Here is a 7586-nt window from a genome sequence, read left to right on the forward strand (position 1 = left end):
AAGATTGATAATCAAATGTTTTAACTCCAAGAATTCCAATGACTTCTTGATAAATAAAAATTTTATTTTTAGTAGATTTTCTAATGAAAATTTATTTAGGGTTTGGTAAAAATATTGTTGGAATTCCATTTTTAAGTTATTGAGTTTGTATAATTTGAATGTGTTCAGCGTTTTCAGAGGGGTGAATCAATTTTTACATTCAAAAATATAATTTGAATGACCAATAGTCAAATGTTTCCCACTAATTTCAATAGCCACTTAATAAATTATTGTGGATTTCACGAGCATAGATCCATCTTAAATATGGATGTAACATGAGTGGAGAGGAGATCAAAACTTCTTTATATTCCAAATACAAGGTGTAATTTTTCATTGTTAAAATTGTATATTTGAATGCTAAATAGAGTATATATAAGACCAAATAAACATTTTAAAAATAATTTTCTTCTTTCGTGATATATACATAATTCATTTATTAAGGTGGACATTATTTTTCTATTTAAAGCATAATTTGTTTTTACTCTAAAGAGGCATGTGTCAACTCGATGGACAAATGGACCGGCAAATTTACACATCCCCTCATACTGAGCTATAGATGAGCCTCCAAGCTCAAAACGCTCTAGATAAATATGATTCTACTAAATGTGAAAATACAACAAGACCAAACTTATATTACCCTGAACCATAATCAATTCTTATCGATACCTCCATAACCTCTAGATAAACCAGCTCACTGACGCTGTACTTTCCATTGAGAACCAAAAAAATAAAAAAAAATAAAAATTGCCCATCAAACTGCCACCTAAAAATGAAATGTAAAGTTGCATCATATATTTACAGGGTGTATATTTTTTTTTGTACATGTGAAATTATTACGCTGATCTAACATGTTCATAAAGGTTATATTGAGCAGACATTTTAATGACCGTACACATAGGTATCCTTCCAAGGACGAATGCAACCCAATCAATAAATCCGCTTAGCACTTCAACCTAAGATGCACGCTACTTATCATATTCAAACTTAAAGATCCAAATTCAAAATATAAGTCAGAGTGCACTTAATAAATCCAGATCTAAGATATAAAGTTTGGTCAATTAAATATTTTTCCAGACATTTCCAACGATCAAAAGAGAATTTTCACAACCATTTAAATTTAATACAGACCATTCATTGTGAGCAAATTTATTTTAAAGAGGCGAAAAAGTTAACTGGACACTTTTTGCTTCAATCATGACCTAACCAGATAACCATAACTTTAGGCACCCACGTACATGATTGTGCTAAAAAATAATTGAGGAGAACAGGCTGGAAAGAATAAGCAGCCCTGCATAGCAGTGGCACCAAACTTGTTAGTGCAATGAGTGCACTTAATAAATCCAGTTGCACAACAGGCAGCATCAACCATTTAAATTTTAAGAGAAACCATTGTAAACAATTTTGGTAGCTGAACACTCTTTTCCATCAATCATTCATATAACCAGAAAATCATAAGTTGGCAACAACGTACATGATGGTGATACAAAATAATTGGGGAGAACAACAGGGTGAATAAGAATAACAGGCCCCAGTAAGCTTAAGTAGTTTGTCAGTCTCCATTAACAACAAGATAAATGGAGTACTATTGCTGCTGTCTCCATTCCTTTGAATCCAAAGCCACAACCCAGTACAGTACAGTAGACAAAAATAACCCTAAGACAGACACATAGAGGTATAAATTACAATTACAATGCAATTCCCTTAATAAACTCATTTGTTGCCTGTAAATAATTGTACGCATGTCAGCTTTCAAGCAGTTTCAGGTATGGTATATGTGCAGAGTATGAATTTTGTGAGCCTCCCTCAGGCTTGACAACTCCATCCTCCATTGCTAGTCATTGCCTTCTATGTCAGAGAATAAACCCCACGCTCAAAACATATTCTATATAATCTCATATTGTTCCCCTCTTAAATTCAGAGAATTTCCGTTTGAATTTTCAGGTTTTGTGAGGAGGAGGAAGATGTGATTTTGAAGCAGCTGGTGCATGGGGAGGACATTGATAACACTTTGCAAAGAGACCGAATGAGTCAACCTGACGCACGAAATTCGTCACGCTACCCTACTATCAACACCCAAATCACCACAAATATGTTCACTAGATAAACCGCTGTCCAGCTCGGTAGAAAGAAGGGTGGTTTTTCCACAGCATTCTGAAAATCAACCATCAAGATTCAAATAAAAAATTAGTATAAAACCCTCTCAACGTTATGTTAATGAGAAAATAAACGCAGGATAGCAATGCAGTGAGTACGAGGTGAACATCTTCCTTTGCTGACGCTCTAAAATATATATATATATATATTTTTTTTTTTTTTATTTCAAAAAAAATTGACTAATCAAAAAAATTATTTTATTATTATTTTTTTAATTCTAAAATAATGAAATTTCTGATTTATGATAAATAAGATTTTATATAAACACTATTATAAATCCATGTTAATCTTAAATTTCAGTTTTGTTAATCTTAAATTTCAGATTTATTCGGCTTAAAGGCTTATTCTACAGCAATTAAAGTTGAAATTTTGCAAATGTAGATCAAAATTAAAAATTAAAAATAACTAAACAAAACATTTAAATAATATTTGCTCATAAAAAAGATTGCACGTGAAGCAATTGAATCCCTCTAGGCTCATGTTAGATCCTTATTTAAAATGAATCTATGATAATTAAAATGGATATAGTATTTAAATTAGTATAAATGCAAGTTTATTCTAAATTCCAAATTTGTTAGGTTCCACGCTTGATATCTATTTGTTTTAAAAAAATCTAGAATTAAAATAAATTAGGTTATTTCTCAATACTAAGTTAGGTTAGGTTGTTAAGAAAAACTAAATTATACTTAAAATAAAAAAACAAGGTCTGAATCTTTTATTATTGATTTTTTTATTATTCAAATTGATTTTAAGTGATATATTAATTATTTCAAGTGAGTAAAGAAAAAAATGTTATAAGGTTATATTATAGAAGAAATGTTAGAAGATTATGTTATATAAACTATTTTGTTCAATAAAATTACATAAAAATAATATTAAAATATTTTTTAAATAAAATAAAATTAATAATCTAACCAGCTTAATTTTATATTATATCAAAATCTATCCTGCATCAATAAAGATTAAATCACTCAAAATGCTAACATTTCTTCAAAATTTCTACTCAAAAATAAATTTGCAGGAGAGATTTGATTCTCCCTCTAAAAACTGAATAAATCAGAAAATAAATTGCAAAAAAAATAATTTGATCCCTCTCATAAATAAATAAATCCAAAGTCAGACGGCATCTAAACGGATCATATATAAATTCAAAACTTAAAAAAAAAAAAAAATTATCAATATATAGATATCATTAAATGTTTCACTTTAAAGAAATTATTACTGAGTATATAAAATGTGTAAATATTCGTACCTTTCTGGCCAAAGTTGTCCTGTAAGTTAAAATGTGAGCCATGGCAGGTATAATGTAGACTGTAAAGCTGAGTAGGAGAGCGCCTCCTGCAGAGTTGATAGGCCTGAAGAAGGGGAAAATGATTGCAAGAAACCATATGGGAATCACCACAGGCAGCCTCGCCAGTGCACGCTTCACAATGCTCTTTGTATCGTGCATTCCGATAACCTTTTCCCACACAAAGTATAAGGGGGTGCATGCGAACCCGAAGGTAATGAACTGCAACCATTTCAAATTTCGAAACTCTCATTTATGCTTAGCACACTGCAACAACAAAAAAATTATAATGGAAATTGTTGTTTCAGACCTTGTGAATGAGCATTAGAACGACTGCCAGGTCGCGAAAGCCCGACTTGGGAAGCAAGGAAAGGGCATTTGCGTGATCTAACAGTGTGTCTCCGAAAGCCCAGTAAACCGATATTGCAGAGGGTAGAGTCAGAGTAAAGACATACAAAGTTGCCAGCAAGTAAATTGCCTTAAATTTTTTAGGTTTCCACATGGCATGCATTATTTCCCTGTTACCAAAATTGAAGGTCTGTTAAAAGTGGCAGACTTTTAATTTTCAGTAGAAACCCATGAAAGCGAAGAAAAAAAATGATTGGGAACGTACACTGTCACGGCGTGGCCACCGAAAGTGTAGAGTATATTGGTGGCCCCAGTGAAGTAGAGGACCAGCTTTGTTGGTGCGGAATGCTTTACATCGTCTATCTGCACAGTGTGTATCAGGAAAGAAGCCATTGTCAGGTCCTTTGTAATTAGTTTCGAAAAGAGAGTAAATCTCATACAGGGTAATTTGAAACATTAGTAAAAGAGCGTACTCCAGTTTTGTATTACATAGCCATTGGATTTTTCTTCCCAGGCATTTATTAAAACGACACGGTACATTAAAAGAAATCACACAGATATACTTACTCAACACGCAATTCAACAAAGAGGAAAAACAAAATTCAAGGTTTGCACTTCTCACCATTGTCAATCTCTGAGAGCTGAAAGGTATGATGGTAAAATAGGCATTATCTAATAAGGTCTCTGAGAGCTGAAAGGTATGATGGTAAAATAGGCATTATCTAATAAGGTGATTGCTTTAAGATATAATTTTTGGTGAGATTGTAATGTTAAGTATAATCTAATAAAGTGGATTTTTCATTTTCCCCATTATAATTTTTGGTGACATTGTGATTTTAAGCATAATCAAACCTAGTGATTTTTCCTTTTGTGATATAATTATTGGTGAGATTGTGATGTTAGCATAATCTAATGGGGTGACTTTTTGGCCTTGTTATACAATTCTAGGTCAGATTGTGATGTTTGGCTTTCCAGATTTGCTATATAATTGTTGGTGAAATTAAAATGTTTGGCTTGGGAGCATCGTAAGCCTACTCTGTGTAAAATTGTCATATTTACTCATTTAAATTGTATTTTGAATAAAATAAATAAATTTAAAATTTCGACATTGAAATAACAATTTCCTCAAAAATATCATACTCCCAGACATACATACCTGTCCATGGACAAGAGAAGCAATGGTCAAATACCATGCAGTATATGTGGTCATTCCTAAGCCCAGAAAGGACCAGAGGCGGTAATTGTGAAAGGAAGGGATGAAAACTGTAGTAGCACAACAGGCACCGAAAATATAGGTCCACGTTCTCTTGTCCAGGTGATCATTGATGTAATATATATTGCTGCAGGTAAGGTACAGGAAATAAATAATGGATGCCAACTTCAAAACAAATGCGTCGCAATCCTGCCAACAAAAGGACATTAATGGGCGAACGGCCTACCTACCTTGCACAACCTATGAGCTGTATCACAGATCCACAAAGGAGAAATGTACAATTGAAAGCCAAGCCAAGGACCTTCCAAAACGGGCCTAAAAGTCCGTCCAGCACTTCAAACCACTGCAAACAAAACAAAAGAACAATACATTATACAAGGAAATCTCTGTGCCCAGAGTTCTGTAATTGCTGACATTCTAATTAGGCCCCTGAATCTCAAATGGATAGATTTCTGCAACTGCCGACAGACTAATTAGGCCACTGTAGGATAGGATATTTTTGTTTAGAAACCTCAAGAATTGTAAAAATTTAGCATTTTTTAATGAATATTTTTTATACATTTAATAAAGTTCAGATAAACATCTGTATCTATCCACCTGAATAACGTGATTCTTGAAGCTCACGTTCTCCTTCTCTTTTCGTGTGCGGTATTCAATATAGAGAACACTGATAAGGTAAGCGGTCCAACTTCCCATCAACCCATAGAAAACTTGAAACAGGACTCCTGACACCATTCCCAACTGAGAGAATGAGTAAGGCAATGTTAGAAGTACTTGTGCTACCTGCAATTCCAAACCCAAAACACTCAACTTTTGAGCTCCTCCTGAATAATTAGTACATACATATATTAAAAAAACAAAAATGTGAACAAACAAGAACAACCAAGAGTTCACAGTTGCATCAAATTCCAGTCACTACAACATAGCTGCAAAAGATTTGCTTAAACGACTGAGCTGCAAAAGACTTGCTTAAACAACTGAGCTTACAGTGGGCAAAACAACAACCCAAGTGTAACAAGTGTCATTGCAAAATGAAGATACAGAATATCCTAAAGGCTCACAAGGTTTTTGTCACTTGGGTTCAGTTTGTACAGAGCAGGACCAAGATCAAAATCTTCATTCAATAAGCCCTTCAGGGGCCAAATGGGGCTCATAAAACTAAAAATGAAATAGCTGAATGCAAGAGATATTGAATTTGGAAACTGGGTCAATCAAAACATTCAAGACAGGTAGGATGCAGATGCAGATGTAGTTACTCCTATGAGCAAAAGCCTTGAATGGAAAGGCATACTGCAAGCTACATTTATGTTGTATATTTAATGGAAAAACCTGCAACAAGTCATGAACTATAGAACATTGTAATGGCAAAAACAAAACATAAACGTGTATTTGAACATTGCCAACAATAGTTTCAATCACCACACTAACCTTCTAGGTCACCTTTTCAACAGTAAAAGGTCAGGAGGTCACCATTCAATGCCTAATTTGCTGATATACGAGTATCTTAGAAAATATAGAGAGTAGCTTAGAAAATATAGAGATTTCATTTAAGAGTTGGCAAAGGTTCAATATAACTCCATGTTAACAATACACTCTCATTTTGGCAGGATCTGTTTCAAATTATTGATTAATTGTGTGATGTTTATCTGAACCACCCAAACAAATTGGTCTTTTATAAAATTTGAACCACTCTAACAAATTGGTCTTTTACAAAATTTGGATCATTCCCACCAGGTCTATTTTCTGCAAAAATGGAGAAGAAATAATGAAAATGACCTGATTAGAAGCACAGCTAAACCAGGCATCATAGACAGATCCACCATGCCAAAACAATCTTCTAATGCTTCCCTTCACAGAAGCATCATTCTGTGCTCCCTCTGCCTCCTTCCCTTCCACTTCCATTTCGCTGTAATTCATCACAATAGCTTCCTCAGCTTGCTTCTGCGACATTGCAACTGGATCACTATCAAAATCCCCAATTCAAATTCAGCTATTTCCCAAGAGCCCACTCTGGTGTCTTACTCAATGTTCCATAACTCCAGAGCTCAACGAAAGCTATTCAGTGACGAGAGAAGCTTCAGGGGTATTTCTAACAACAGAATCCATGGAGGGAGAGCCAGCTCCTCAAACTTCTGTTACTAAAATAATGAGAAATCTGTCCTAGAAATTGGCAGACAAAGCTTCATTTTCCGCCTTTTTTCTCTTTATTTTTTTTTATTTTTTTCCAAGTGTTTTTTTTCTGGTTTATCGAGTGGGGGCATATAAAGTAGTTAGTATGTGCGTGCACGCGCTATACTCTCGCTGGTTTCCATCACCGTGGGCCACCGAGTGAAACGGAACGGAGCTTTCTGCCCTAAAAACACTGTACCGTGTCCTTCCTCTGTCCGACGGCGTTTACCTTTTCACACTTTCGCACGAGGGGCGCCGTCGATCTTGGGACCCGATCTTTATGCAACAGATAAAAAGTGCAACCTCAACATCCGCGTTAAGGTTTAAGTAAGAAATGGAGTGAAAGATTTGGTCTGCGAGAAACTAAATTTTATT

At 34.3% G+C, this 7586-nt stretch overlaps 1 pseudogene across 1 annotated transcript; it reads right to left on the bottom strand.

The window, feature by feature from the left end:
* Nucleotides 1–1438: 1438 nt before the first annotated feature.
* On the bottom strand, nt 1439–7278 carry LOC149233994 (auxin transporter-like protein 4; annotated as a pseudogene). Its single transcript, XR_016246063.1, has 8 exons — nt 6819–7278; nt 5640–5825; nt 5273–5385; nt 4986–5169; nt 4095–4192; nt 3792–3999; nt 3446–3703; nt 1439–2190 (listed from the first exon to the last, which is right to left on the bottom strand). The product of XR_016246063.1 is annotated as an auxin transporter-like protein 4 (transcript).
* Between the last annotated feature and the right edge of the window lie 308 nt (nt 7279–7586).

The sequence above is a fragment of the Pinus tabuliformis genome, chromosome 8, assembly GCF_031772625.1.
Source record: "Pinus tabuliformis cultivar Carrire ecotype Pingquan chromosome 8, CPIR1, whole genome shotgun sequence".
Taxonomy (NCBI): domain Eukaryota; kingdom Viridiplantae; phylum Streptophyta; class Pinopsida; order Pinales; family Pinaceae; genus Pinus; species Pinus tabuliformis.